We start from the raw sequence: 15180 nt of genomic DNA on the forward strand, positions 1-15180 counted from the left end.
AAAAAAGATAGTCCGATGTACGAAGCTTTTGTCATATGGGATCTTGAGGAAGGATCCATTATACGTAATTTTATCCTGATTTTTGTAAAAGATTATTTTCATGATTCGACCTTTTGATCATATGATAATAATTTTATCGTTGCATCAAAGCTCTCCTTCAATAAGTTATTTACATAAATGATTAAGATAATATATGAAAAATATTATAATAAATATGATATACGACCTCAATTATTATAGAAATAACGATATATATATATATATATATATATATATATATATATATATATATATATATATATATATATATATATATATATATATATATATCAATGTTGTTATGCTACGGACCTTATTTTACGGATTGCTACGGACTAAGCTCCACATCATTTTTTTTAATACCGCTTTTTATTTTTCATTTTTTTTAATGAAACTTTTTCTCTTTCCTTCGTTCTTGCAACCGAAGCTCACCGCGGCTCCACCCTCGCGCCTCCTCGTGCCCCACCGTCGACCGGCAGCCCTGCAGCTGGCCTCGCGCCCCGTCGCCGACCGACCGCCTCCGCTGCTGGCCCGGCAGCCTCGCGTTCGGTCGTGACGTGTCCGGAATTCGGCCGCGATCACGCCAGATTTCGGACACGATCGCGACCGGAATCCGGCGCGCGATCGCAGCCGGATTCCGGTCGCGATTGCGGCCGCGCCGGATTCCGGCTGTGATCTCGCCGGAATCTGGCACGATCGCGTCCAGTCGCGATAACGTCCGGAGTCCGGCCGCGATCCCCGACGGGTTCACCCCTTGGGCTATAGTGTGGGTGGGTCCAGGCGGCCGGAGGCCGCCGGCGGTGGGCAGATGGCTGGTGGGCAGGGCGGGTGGCGGGCGCGTGAGGAGGCGCGGTGAGCACATTCGTTTCGGCAAAGTCATCAACAATTTATATCAATTTTTTATTTTTATCCTGATTGCTATTTTTATCGCCGTTAATGTGTAGGAAAACAATAAACTGAATGGATGTAGAAAGAGTGAAAGCTTAATGCCACCTACCACCCCAAAAGCTGATGCTGTGAAGCAGTGACGGTTAAGGCATAGGCCATTATAGCTTATGCTTAGAACTCCAATAAAATTGGCCTATAATTTTTTATATTTTAATGTAAAAAATATTCATTCTTAATTTTAGATTAATTTAATAAATATTAATTTTTAATTTTAGATCCTTTTAATTTTATTTTTAATTATATATCATGTTTTTAAAACATAATCTATTTTTTATTTTCTGCATTGATCTTTCAAAAATGTGTGTTCTCCCAATCGCTAATGATCTTGTTCTCTTTTTCTCTTACCTAGTGATTTTTTGTCCTTTTCCTTTCTTAAGCACTGTTTAGGAGGAAGTGAGGGAAGGGGAGGAAAGGGTAAAGAAGGGGAAGGAAAATTTGAAATTCTGTTTGGGAGGAAGTGAGCTACAGAAAGAAAAGATAAGAAAGAATAAATTTTACCTTTCTTATCAATGAAACGAAATTTTTTTTTACATTCCGATTTGAGATGTACGGAAGGATAAGGAGAATTAAAAAAAATATGTTTCAATTTTATTCCTATTTTATTATATTAATTTTAAAAATTATTATTTTAGATATTCTTTGTCACAATAAAAAAAACACCTGATTTAGTATATTTTAAACTGATTTTTTTAAAATTAAAATTAATAAAATCTTACTTATGTTCATCAATAGTTTTTTAAAAAATTTAAATAACTTAACAATTTTAGTACTTGAAAAAATATTTATTATCAAAGGTTGAATATAAAATTTTAATTAGATTTTTTATTTAAAAAAATAGAAAAATTAAATTTTATAGAAACTATTATTTTAAAAAATAATATTATTTTTTAAAAATATCAAAGATCTAAATATTTTTTTATCGCCTCAAAAATGGTTGAGACATCCTATTGTGAAGGAATATTTCTTAATGTTCTACTTGAGTAGTCTACTCGCGCGGTCCCTCGTCTATTGCTTTTGGAGCATTCCCTAACATTGAAGTGAAAGGATCACACAAAATATTATATTTGACAGTTGACACTTTACTATATATTATTGTATTGACATACTTCTAATCTCGATTCGAAATGGAATACAATACGTACGGCCAAGTGTGGACAAATTATAGCAAAATATTGATGTTTCATTGTAAATCATAGCTATTTATTATGAGATTTATTCACATCAAAGTTAATTATAACTCATGTCATTGATGTTCTATATTATTTATTTGCTTAATAACACTACAAAGCAAGCCACCAATAATAATGAGCAATTTTAATGGACAAAATTGTCGGCAATTGGCTCAGTGTGGACCGCTGCCTACATTGGGCCCTAGAAGATAATGATTTTATATATATATATATATATATATTTTGACACTATACTATATAATATTGTATTGTATAATACTCTAGCCTAACTCATGATTTTCAGAGGATTCTCAAACACAAATTTGAATAATTTTGATAGGATTAAATCTCAAATTTGTTAGATGATATACTTCTAATCTTGATTTTTCTAACTTTAAAAAACATGAAATATAACAAATGGTTAGAAATTGAATACATACAATCGGCTTGTGTGGACAAATTACAACAAAATATTGATGTTTCATTGTAAACCATAGCTATTTATTATGAGATTTATTCATATGAAAATAAAAACTAGGAGATATATATCCACTACAAGAATACTCACAGTTAGTGATGAAAATTAAAATTCATCTCTGATTAGTGATAGGATATAAAATCTGTGTTTAATTAACGATTGATTTAAAAATCGGTCACTAATTTAGTGACGGATTTTAATTTCCGTGGCTATTCTTATTTATCGTATTTAATTAGAGAGGGAATTAAAATTAGGTCACTAAATTAGAGACAGAGTTAAGATTTTATCGCTAAGTTAGCGACGGAATTAAGATTCTGTTATAAATTGTGATGAAATTAAGATTTCATCTCAAATTAGCGACGAAATTAAAATTCCGTCTCTAATTGACGATTAAAATTAGGATTTCGTTCCTAATTTCTTCCTATTTGCATCCACTCTCTTCTCCGATCGAGTGAAATCTGTAGCTCCGATACGCTTGTCTCATCTCTAATCTTCAGCATGCGCACCTTGTCTCCTCTTCTATCTAGGTATGCATAGCGTCAATACGCTCCTCTCCTCTCTCACCTTCCCTCTTCTCTCATCCCAAGCCACAAGCTTGGCCAACCTCTAGCTCGCAGGCTTGGTCGACCACGAGCTCAGCCGACTGTGAGCTCTGTCGACAGCTAGCTCAACCGAGGCCTCAACCTTGGCCGTGAGCTGTACCAGCTGCTAGCTAGCCATGCCCTCAACCCTAGTTGCAAGCCCAGGCCACCGCGACCCGCCTACGACCTCAACCCTAGCCATGAGATCAACCCCGGACTCAATAAGTGAGTTTCTAGAGAACATAATGTGATGCATCGTAATGCATAATGCTTCAATTGTAGTTTCTTAAAATATGTTCATGGTAAGAGATGACTTTCCACCTAGATTCTTTAATAAAGCTTATTACTAGATCCTTGTTTCATTATTAGGTTCAAGAGGATAAGTGGTATATCGAAAGAATTTCATTGTTGTTTTTAAGATATTATGTAATTGACTGATTTTAGCTCATTTCTTTTTACTTTTAATTATCTTCAGGTATACTATATTTTCTGAGCTCTTACCTATTATAGCAATGGAGTGGAGGCAACATCATTTCTTAGTTCCTATCTCCATCCCGTTTGCGATCTTTTCTTAAAGTGCTAATGCTTCTTTTAAGGTTCAAACTTCATGATTAGTTTAAGTTTAAGTGCTATTGATAGTATTATATTTTAATAATTTAATTAAGTTTAAGTTATAACTATAAGCTTGTTTAGTTTTACACGTTTAATAGTATTACAAATTTATTTTTCTTTAGGTTATAATGTATATAAATAAAGTTTGTATATACAATAGGTTAGAAAATAGATTTATTATTGAAAAATATGTTAATGGAGTTAAAGAGTTTATGAACTATGCTAAGCATCATCCAAATTGTATTGATGGTGACAAGTTACATTGTCCGTGTAACTATTACAAATGTAGAAATACAACTTTTCAAGATGAGGATATCGTGAAAGTACATCTAGGTAAACATGATTTTGTTCTAAATTACTATAATTGTACTATCATCGAGAATCTTATTTGTTTGAGGCAATTAGACTTTTGCTACTTCATCATATGACTTTATTGCTCGATTGGAATCATCATCTAATGATAATGCAATACAATTAATGGTTTACGATGAGATAAATGCAGTTAATCATTCGAATATAAATAAAATACCAACACCTGAAGTTTAGAAACTACTGGCATATTAAAGGCTAATGAAAGAGAAGTGCTGGAAGACATTTCTTCTGGTCATTCCCAATTATCATCTATTGCAAGACTATTGAATAACAAGGTAGAATACATTTCTCAGAACCCTGTTATGATAGAATTTGTCAATCGATATCATAGTTATTCTCTGTTAATAACATAATGACTGATAGCTTATATAGTTTAAAAAAATTGGTTAGAGGTTTAAGTTTGTCTATGGAAAAAATTGGTTGTTTTATAAATAACTGTATAATATTTTGGAATGAAGATAGTAAACTTATTGAATGCAGAATGTGTAATCATCCTCATTATAAGTAGCGTAGTCGCATATTAGGGAATAAGAAAAAGAATTTACCATGGAAAGTAATGTATCACTTCCTATTAATTGCTAGACTTCAACACTTGTATGCATCTGCGGCAATAATAAGCCATATGAGATGGCATCATGAGTATGTACATGAAGGAGATATAATTTGTCATCCTTCTGACTCCCCCTGCATGGAAACATCTTAATACAATATTTTCCTTCTTTACAATTGAATCATGTAATGTAAAATTGGGTCATTCAGCAGATGGAATTCAGTCATTTTGGACAACAATATTATCTTGGCCAATCATATTTGTTAGAGTGTATACTAAAAGCCTAGTTTTTTGTAAACATTTGTTTTGAAATAAAGAATCACATTGGTCAAATGTCTACATTTATACTAAGTGTAGTTGTTCAATTAATTTATATTGTAAATAACATGATGTGTGGTGTCACACACAGAAGATAATGTTATCAGTTCTTTATAAATTATAAACAGTTGCTCACGACTAAGATGGATAGGAACAAACCATTGGAATAGTCGTAGTGTAATTTGGTATTAGTTTATCTTGACTATAAAATTACACTACACTAGTACACTCAGAGTGTATTGAGTTGGACCATTTAAGATAAGTTCTTTTTATACTGACTGAATAAAAGAACAAGACCTTTGTTATCGTAGAAGTGTGTGCTCTTAATCCTGATATAATAACAAGCACATATATCTAGTATTTATTTCTTTGACTTATCAATGGGTGAGATTTAGTTCGATAAATAAAAAGGCCCGATAAGTTGGGAAATGATATTATTTATAGTGTGTGTTGTTGATTATAGAAGGAAACTGTGTCCTAGTAATCTAGGTTGATAATATTCCCAAGAGGAGCTCATAAGGATTGTCATGTAAACCCTGCAGGTGGACTTAGTCCGACATGACGATAAGGTTGAGTGGTATTACTCTTGGACTAAGATATTAATTAAAGTGAGTTGTCAGTAACTCATTTAATTAGTGAACATTCGACATCTTAAACACAGGGAGATTAACACACTCATGATAAGAATGAGCCCAAAATGTAATTTGGGATTGGTGCGGTAGTTCAATAATAATTCTTTAGTGGTGTGAATTATTATTGATGAAATTAAGTTGGGTGTTCGGGACGAACACGGGAAGCTTAATTTAATCGGGAGACCAAAACCAATTCGTCCTCTCGGTCCCTATCGTAGTCTCTTATTTATAGAGAATTATATCCACCAAATACCCACTTCCTACCCACCCTTAGGTGGTCGGCCAAGCAAGCTTGGAGCCCAAGCTTGGGCCGGCCAAGCCAAAGGCTTGAACTAAGTAGGGTGGTCGGCCATAGCTTGGAGCCCAAGCTTGGTGTGGCCAGCCATATAAAATAAAAAGATTTTATTTTTTAAAATATTTTCTTATGTGGAAGCCATGGTTTTAAAAGAGAGTTTACAATTTAAATATTTCCTTTCATAGTTTTCTACAAAAGATTAAGAGAAAGGTTTAATATATTTCCTTATTTGTAGTTAAAAGGAAGATTTTAATTTTTGAAAAAACTTTCCTTTTATGTAACCATCCTCATGATTTTAAAAGAGAGTTTTAAAATTAAATCTTTCCTTTTATAGTTTCTACAAAAGATTAAGAGAAAAGATTTGATATCTTTCCTTATTTGTAGATTGAAATGAAGATTTTAATTTTGAGAAAACTTTCCTTTTTGTAATTATCCACATGTTTTAATAGAGAGATTTTAATTTATAAAAGTTTTCTTTTATAACCAACCATGAAGGTAATTTTTAAAGAGAAATTTTATTTTTAAAATTTCAAGAAACAAATAAGGAAGTTTTAATTTTATGTTTAAAACTTGCCTTATTTGGAGCACTTATAGGGCCGACCATGAGAAGGGTTAAAAGGAATTTTTAATTAAATTTTTCTTATTAACCAATGGCAAGGAAAATAAGGAAATTTTAATAATAATTAAATTTCCTTATTTGTCAAGACCAAGGAATATAAAAGAGAGGGTAGAGGTGCCTCACTTCACAATATATCTTCTATTGTTTCTCCCTTCTCTTCCTTGGTGTGGCCGGCCCTATACTCCTCCTTTTCTCTTCTTCTTTAGTAGCCGGTGCATCCCTCTCTTGGAGTTCTTGTGGTGGCCAGTTCTTGCTAGGAGAAGAAGGAGAGAAAGGAGACTTTGTTCTAGCATCCCTTGGAGCTTGAAGGTTGGTGGCCGAAACTTGCAAGAAGAAAGGTGTCTTGGTGGTTCTCATCTCGATAGATCGTTGCCCACACAACATCCGAGATAAGAAGAGGAATACAATAGAAGATCAAGAGATTGTTGCTTACAAAGAAAGGTATAACTAGTAATTCTATTCTGCATCATACTAGTTTTCTTTGTATGGATTTTGAAATACCAAACACAAGAGGCTAGTGATTCTAGATTTTCGGATTTGTGATTCGAAGTTGTGTTTCTTTTGTTTTTTTGATCTTGTGATTCGATTGTTCTTTTTGGTTAAACCTAGGGTTACTATAAGGAAATTAAATATTGAATTTCGTTGAGAGGCTTTGTCGAGGCAGTGGTGGATGTTCCCATACCCAAGAAGGGCAAGTGTCTCGCCATGTTTGAATTGGGAGTCGATCTCTGAAATAAATATTTAATTGAATTTGTAACATGGGTGAATTTGGATCTATAATGTTAAGTATCGTTTGCAATCCAAGTCTAAACTTCTAAGAACAGATAAGTTAAATTTATAATCAATAATGTTAAGTTATATTTGTGATTCCAAATTTAATTTCTAAAGAACACAATAGGTTGTTAGGAAAGGTTCAGGACTTGTACAAAATTTTTGTACAGGGGAACCAGTATGATATTCCTAGTATCAACCAACAATTAGTATTAGAGCTAGGGTTTGCCTCTGTGTGTTTGGTTTTCAGTTTAATTATGCACATGTCATACATATTTTAGGCAGGATAATAGTAGGATATGCTAACTCTGTGGTTGCATGCTCTAACTATTATAGCTTAAATGTGATTGTGTGTGATTGGACCTTTGGACATGTCAAAGGCATTTTTATGTGTGCATGATTGAATTTATTAAATACAGCAGGAGTTGTATTAGCCCTAGGATTTTACTTTTTTGTTCGATCTAGACTTTATGTACATTCCCTTGTGGAATATAGGATCGATATATGTAAAATTCTATTTTTATCGCGGATCGTATCCTTGCAAGGCATGGTACTATTGGAGCACCAGAGGTGCAGCAGAAAAGGAAGCTCGATGGACCCGACGACATGGACCCTAGGGCTGGCAGCATACGGAGGACAGTGATGGAAGAAGTCATAATAGTTGAAAAATTAATTTCCATATTTATTGCTTTATTTACTGTGATGTGCGTGTGCATGTGATGTATGCTTGCATAGTCAAAAATCCTCATCTTAAAAAACTAAGTGGGAGAGGGATTAGTAAATAAATTCCATGATCTCTATTACTGGTTTGTAAGTGATGCAATAAATTTGCGTGTTGGCTCTGAGTGCCTCCCTCCACAACGGATGAGTTTGTTTGCGGATCACTAGATCAAACTTCCTTTGTGGATGGTTATAGGAAATTATTTAGGAGCGTGTGATCTTCTCCAATTGAAGGGGCACAATCCTATTTAATGGACTAAGTATCAAGTAATGGTATACACTTAGACGCATTCAATAGTATCCTCCCTAACGGAGACACTTCTATTGTTTTGCGTGACCAAAGGAAAACTAACTATTAATTTTATTTGTCATAAAGTTAGGATGATAAGATAATAAAATTAATGGATAAATCCTCCTCTTACAAATGTTGAATTTGTATACGTCCACACTAACGTGGCATGCATAATTCTCGGTGTTTAGAGGTGTTGGTAAATTTAAATAGTATTGTTTGAGGAATCAATATTATTTTAAATTTAGAGTCTTGACCAAAAGTTTATTTTGTGATTCTTAGGATGACTTTCAACCCACTGGCTATTATACTGAAAGAGAACAAACTTACTGGTCCCAATTACATAGATTGGAAAAGAAACCTGAACATTGTTCTAACTGTTGAAGGCTATAAGTTTGTACTGTTAGAGACATGCCTTGAAGTGCCTAATAGTAATTCTAGTGAAGAGGAGATTGAATATTATAAGAAATGAGTAAAGGCAGATGAGATGGCATGGTGTTACATTTTGACTTCAATGTCAAATGTGCTGCAACATCAGCATCAGGATTTGCCAACTGCTTATGATATGATGAACAATCTCAAGGAATTCTTTGGACACCAAAGTCGGACTGCTAGGCAAGAGGTAATGAGAAAATTAATGATAGCCACCATGTCAGAAGGGACACCCGTAAGGGATCATATCCTAAAAATGATGGCTTACTTGAACGAGATACAAATCCTTGGAGCTGAAATCGATGGGGAAACCCAGGTTGATATTATTCTCCAAACGCTACTCAGAACTTTTGAGCAGTTCCGCCTGAACTATAATATGAATAAAAGGATGTATTCATTGGCAGAACTACTGACAGAACTTCAGGCAGTAGAAGGGTTATTTCATCATAATTCTCAAATTCACTTTGCTGAAAATGTTTCTACTTCTAAGTCGAAAGGCAAGAAGAAGAACAAGAAACAAGCTGGCTCAGCAAAGAAGGTGAATAGATCTCTAGGTACTGGACCGAAAGCTGAAGTAAAGAAGCCGAAAGGCAAGTGCTTTATTTGCAAGCAGACTGGACATTGGAAGGCGGACTACCCTCGTAAGAGAGAGAACAATAAAAGTATATCTTATTCTCTAATAGTTGAAACATATTTAGCGGTGTTATCTACCAGCACCTGGTGTGTAGATACAGGAGTCACTGATCATGTTTGTAATACATTGCAAGGGCTCCAGGAAACCCGGCGACTATATGAGGGAGAGAAAACCGTCTACATAGGCAATGCTACAAAAGTGGCGGATTTTGCAGTGGGAGACGTCTACTTATCATTCGATAGGAATAGAAATTTGATTTTGAGAAATTATATTTATGTACCAACTTTTAGAAAGAATTTAATTTCAGTTTCTAAATTGTTTGTGGATGGATATTTTGTTTCTTTTGATGACAAAGTAGTTATCAAGAAGAATAGGGTTATTATTTATTCTGGTACATTAGTAGGCAACTGGTATACTCTAAATCCAATTTCTCTCACAAAGCAACAAATGAAAATTAATAATACATCTTCTAATTCTAATAAGAGAAAGGAACCTTCGGAAATGAACCAAGCATATCTTTGGCATCTAAGGTTTGGTCATATTAACTTAAGTAGGATTCAAAGGCTAATAGCCGATAGACTCTTGGGTTCATTAGTGTTGGAAAACTTTCCAACTTGCGAATCTTGCTTGGAAGGTAAAATGACCAAGAGACCTTTTAAGGCCAAGGGGTATAGAGCCAAAGATGCGTTAGAACTGGTTCATTCTAATTTGTGTGGTCCTATGTCTATCCAGGAAAGAGGTGGTTACAAATATTTTATCTCTTTTATAGACGATTATTCGAGATACAGATACATTATCTTGATGCGCCGCAAGTCTGAGTGCTTTGATAAGTTCAAAGAGTACAGGACTGATATAGAGAAACATCATGGTAAAAGTATCAAGATACTACGGTCTGATCGTGGTGACGAATATCTCTTTGGAGAGTTTAGGAATTACTTATCAAAGGTTGGGATTCAATCCCAATTGTCTGCACCTGGTACACCCCAACAGAATGGTGTAGTAGAACAAATGAATATGACTCTTATGGAAATGGTTAGATCGATGATAAGTTATTCAGAATTACCAAATTCATTTTGGGAATATGCTATGAAAACAACAGTGTACATTCTGAATATAATACCTTCTAAATCAGTACCCTCTTCTCCCATGGAATTGTGAAATGGGCATAAGTCTAATCTGAGTTATATCCGGATATAAGGTAGTCCAGCACATGTGCTGAAGGGAGATACTGACAAGTTGGAATCATGTACAGAAGTTTGTCTGTTTGTGGGATATCCTAAGGAAACGAAAGGTGGTTTGTTTTGTAATCCTAAAAATCAGAAGATCATTGTAAGCACCAATGCCCGATTTTTAGAAGAAGATTACGTAATGAATCATAAGCCCTTGAGTGAAATTGTTCTAGAAGAAATTAGAGAGGACACGTCTACTTTAATACCAAGAGTACAAGATGAAATATCACAAGAAGCTGCAACACGTATCACAAATAATACATAACAACAGACAGTGCCTCATCGTAGTGGGAGGGTTGTGAGGCAATCTGAGAGATTCATGTTTTTGGGAGAGTCTTCGGACTTGATCCCTGGTAAGCATGAACCTGATCCCCGGACATATGACGAAGCACTCCAAGATAAATATGCAGTATCTTGGCAAAGAGCGATGAACTCTGAAATAGAATCTATGTATTCTAATAAAGTCGGGGAGCTTGTAGAACCATCAAATAGTGTAAAAGCTATTGAATGTAAATGGGTCTACAAAAGGAAAAGAGGGACAGACGGGAATGTGGAAACCTTCAAAGCAAGGCTTGTTGCGAAGGGGTATACTCAGAAAGAGGGAATCGATTATGAGGAAACTTTTTCACCAGTAGCAATGCTTAAGTCTATCCGGATACTCTTATCTATTCACTACAACAAAAATAGCTTTTCGTAGCTTACTATTAACAGCGCACATTAAAAGCATGTCGTTAATAGTATTATTAACGGCGTGCATATTGGTGCGCGCTGTTAATAGTATAAACTTAAAGAAGGAAAAAAATTACGTCTAGATATTAATAGCGCACATTAAAAGTATGCCGTTAATACTATAAATATTTAATAATAATAACGGCATACAAAAATAGGCACACTGCGAATACTTTTTAAAATTATTAACGGCATGCAGCATGCTGCGATTAGTTTAAAAAAAATTATTATTTACGACCATGATTAAAAGGAATGTGTTTTGACCAAGCATGTTTTGACCAACTTCAATTTTTTTTAAAATTATAGTTTAAAAGAAAGTTATCTTTAAAAAAATTAAATTAAACAAAAATATGTAAATAATAAAAAAAATGCATCCAAACCCAAAAGCCGATCAATAATAAACGTGGTTAAAAAAAATAAGTAAAGAAAAAATTAAAGTAAGTAATTAAATAAAAATGCAATAAGTAAAAAAAACACAATTAAAATAAAAAAACGCTAGGTTAAAAACATAAACCGGATCAAAGCCGTCGAAGCCATCGTCACTTCCTCTCCCACTACAGGAAAATTGATCTATTGTGACATTATCTTAATGACACTTATTTCTAAGTGTCATAATAAACACCTTATAATGACATTTATCTAAAAATAACAAAAAATAAAATAAAATATCATGTTAGATCCTTTATCTTGACATTTCTAATAAATGTCATTATTAATCCATTAATAATTAGTTTAATCTATTAATAATTAGCCTTAGCAAAAATCCAAACCCTCGTCCGCACTTGTCACACCCTTCGCACTTTTCCCTACGGCGCCAAAAAAACTTCACACGCTGCACATCTGATTTTCACACATTGCTGAAGTTCTTTCTCAAGCCAGCATGCCATCACATTTCTTTCTCACACCGCACGCCGCCCCATTTCTTTCTTACACTGCACGCCGTCGCATTCTTTCTCACGCCGCACACCACTGCTTGATCAGATTTTTTTGCCCTGTCCTGCAACGCGCCGAAGCCGTTGTTCATCTCCTCTTAGGTTTACGTGTAAAATACGGTAACAAAATAATAATTAAAAATAGGGTTATTTGACAAATAATTTTATTGAAATTTTAAAGAATTTTTAGGAATTTTCTAGGATTTAATTGGAGTTCGTATGATAAATTTAAGGGGATAAATCTATAGGTTGGGTAAATGGTCGTTTATATATCCTCATTTAAGTTAGGAGTTGATTGATTAAATTAACCTAAAGTTGGTTAATTAAAGTTTAGGTATAAAATATCTAACCTAGTTTCCTTTTCCCATTCACGCCGATATCCTCACCTCTTCCCGAGCCCTCTCCCTCTCGCGACGCTTTTCTCCCCAAACCTGCCGCTCTCTTCTCCTCACATCGAATCCTTTCTCCCCAATCCACCGTCGGCCTCTCCTTCTCCCGCGGACACCAGCTGCCGAGTCACAGTTGCCTCTCTTCTCCCCAAGCCATCACTCTTCTCTTCTCCGTTGAGCCACAGCCGCCGAGCCACGACCACCGACTTCTCCTCCTCAAGCGAGCACCCCACAACAGTCGCCGGTTTTCCTCCCTCACGCGAGCACCAGAGACGCGCGCCAGGGCACCCAATTGCACGGCGTTGCTCAGGGCGCCGCTCGTCGGAGCCTTTTACTCCCTCAACCTCTCATCTACAGCTCCGCCAGGTATACCCCTCCTCAGAGCTCCGCTCCGCACAGCCCGGTCTTTAGCGAAAGGGTGAGGGCAAGCCCTAGCATCGATCTTCCTCGCTGTCTCTGGTTATCACATCTCCGATCTTCGGGTTGTACTGCTCCGGCCGACCCCTTCCTCCTCCACTCCTTAGCGCTGCTTGATTGCGTCATATCTTTACTTGGCGTCGCCTGTCGATTTTGTTGACGCCACATTATCGCTGTCATTTGCTTTCTGTTCATCGCCACAACCTCATCTTGGTTTCCTTCGAGAGATATCACGAATCTAATTCAAAGGTAAGTGGTGCTAAGTATTGGAATAGTATGGTTTTGATAAGAGTTCTATGATAGAGTTCTAGGTTTTCCATACTTTATTTTTTTTTTTTTTTAATTTCTTTTTTGTTTTGTTCTATGATAGAGTTCTAGGTTTAGTATGCATATTATCTTGATGACATATTAAACGTTTTCTTTCAACTTAGGTTCCAGCAATCTCTATGATTCATTTGCAATCTAGTTTATTGAACTATCTCTCTTATAACAATAGCAAATCTGTTTGGCACAGGCCAAAGAATGATCATATTTATATACTGTTATCCATAAAAAAAAATAACTTTGTGGCAATTACATGATGGAAGGGCATAATACCAAGAAAAAACTTTGTCAGTTACCTCTACCTATTAAAATAATGATAGGTTTTTTCAAGTTTTGTAATTACAAGTTTTGTAAAACTTGTGTGAATAATACATGATATTTATTTGTTTAAAATATAATGATGTAGGAATCAATTTTTTATATGTGATTTTCTTTCTTGGTAATCAAAAAGTTAACTTGCATGTTTGATTGTTTTGGAGATTTTTCGTCTTAATGAGTGATTCACCTTTGTTTAGAACCCTCCCAAGCTGGCTACTCTATTTGATACTAAAATGGCAGAGGACCCTAAGATGGCATACACAGACCTAGATAATCTTCAAATGGTGTTTTGAACAAAGAGGTATTTACTTATATTCGCAAGCATGTTATATATAAGCCTGCCACTAGATTCATGTCTTTAATGTACTGTAGAATTGATAGCACGAATTCTTTTCAGCACAGTAGTGTTTGGTCTTGCATTGTGATGACGTCTGAGTGTTGGCTTGGTCTTTGTTGGCTTGCTACATATCTGGAAAGCTCCATGATTTGTGCTAAGGTAGTTCTTCTCAACGAGCATATCTGAGATGGAACTTCCATGCTACCTGCTTTTCTGAGTTTGATTTGCTGCTACAAGATCGGAAAGATATTATGTAGTTGTTGTTCCTTCTGGTCGAACAGTTTCACTTTCCCATCTTAGTTTCTTGTATGTTCTTTGTTAAATAATTACGTGGATTTAATTCTTATCGGTAACAGCTGAAGCGTATCCAATTTGGATTTTCCAGCTCAAAATATCAGTAGATTTCTTGTAACATGATTTGAGGCTTCTCCATTCAGGTAGATTATGCTCGTTTGACTCACATTATGGTAATTATTTTTAATTTTTTATAATTTAAGTAATAAGTAATGATATATGTATCTTTTGAATTGTGTTGTAATGATTTTGTATATATTTCTATATTTAAGGAAAAGACAAGTCCGGTAGATACAAAAATTACAAGATCGCAAGTTTGGATTGAAGGACACAAGAAAAAAAAATGGGGAGCCTAGTACTCAAGCTGTTGGAGAGAAAATAGTAAGCATGTCCACTCATTTTAGATTTCTTTAGTATTTTATTCCACTGATCTTGTTTTTCATAAGAATTTATACTTAAGATCTCTATTTATACAGCCTAAAATGTTTTTTCTATACCTCCTTGTACATGTGTTCAAGTTATTTTTTACTTATGAGTTGGTACATGTGTTCAATTTCAGGTGGACCTAATTCGACCAAATGATGAAATGCAATTTCTTGATGATGCAATAGGAAGCACGGTCGCATGGTTGTCTAAATTTATAATATTATGTGATTGATACATATTATACTAATTTGTTTGGATTGTAAGTTGAATTGTTGTTATGTAATTGCTAGTTTGTTAGAGATTTCATATATTGTTTTAGATGTTTT

This window comes from Zingiber officinale, chromosome 2B (assembly GCF_018446385.1).
Source record: "Zingiber officinale cultivar Zhangliang chromosome 2B, Zo_v1.1, whole genome shotgun sequence".
Classification (NCBI taxonomy): domain Eukaryota; kingdom Viridiplantae; phylum Streptophyta; class Magnoliopsida; order Zingiberales; family Zingiberaceae; genus Zingiber; species Zingiber officinale.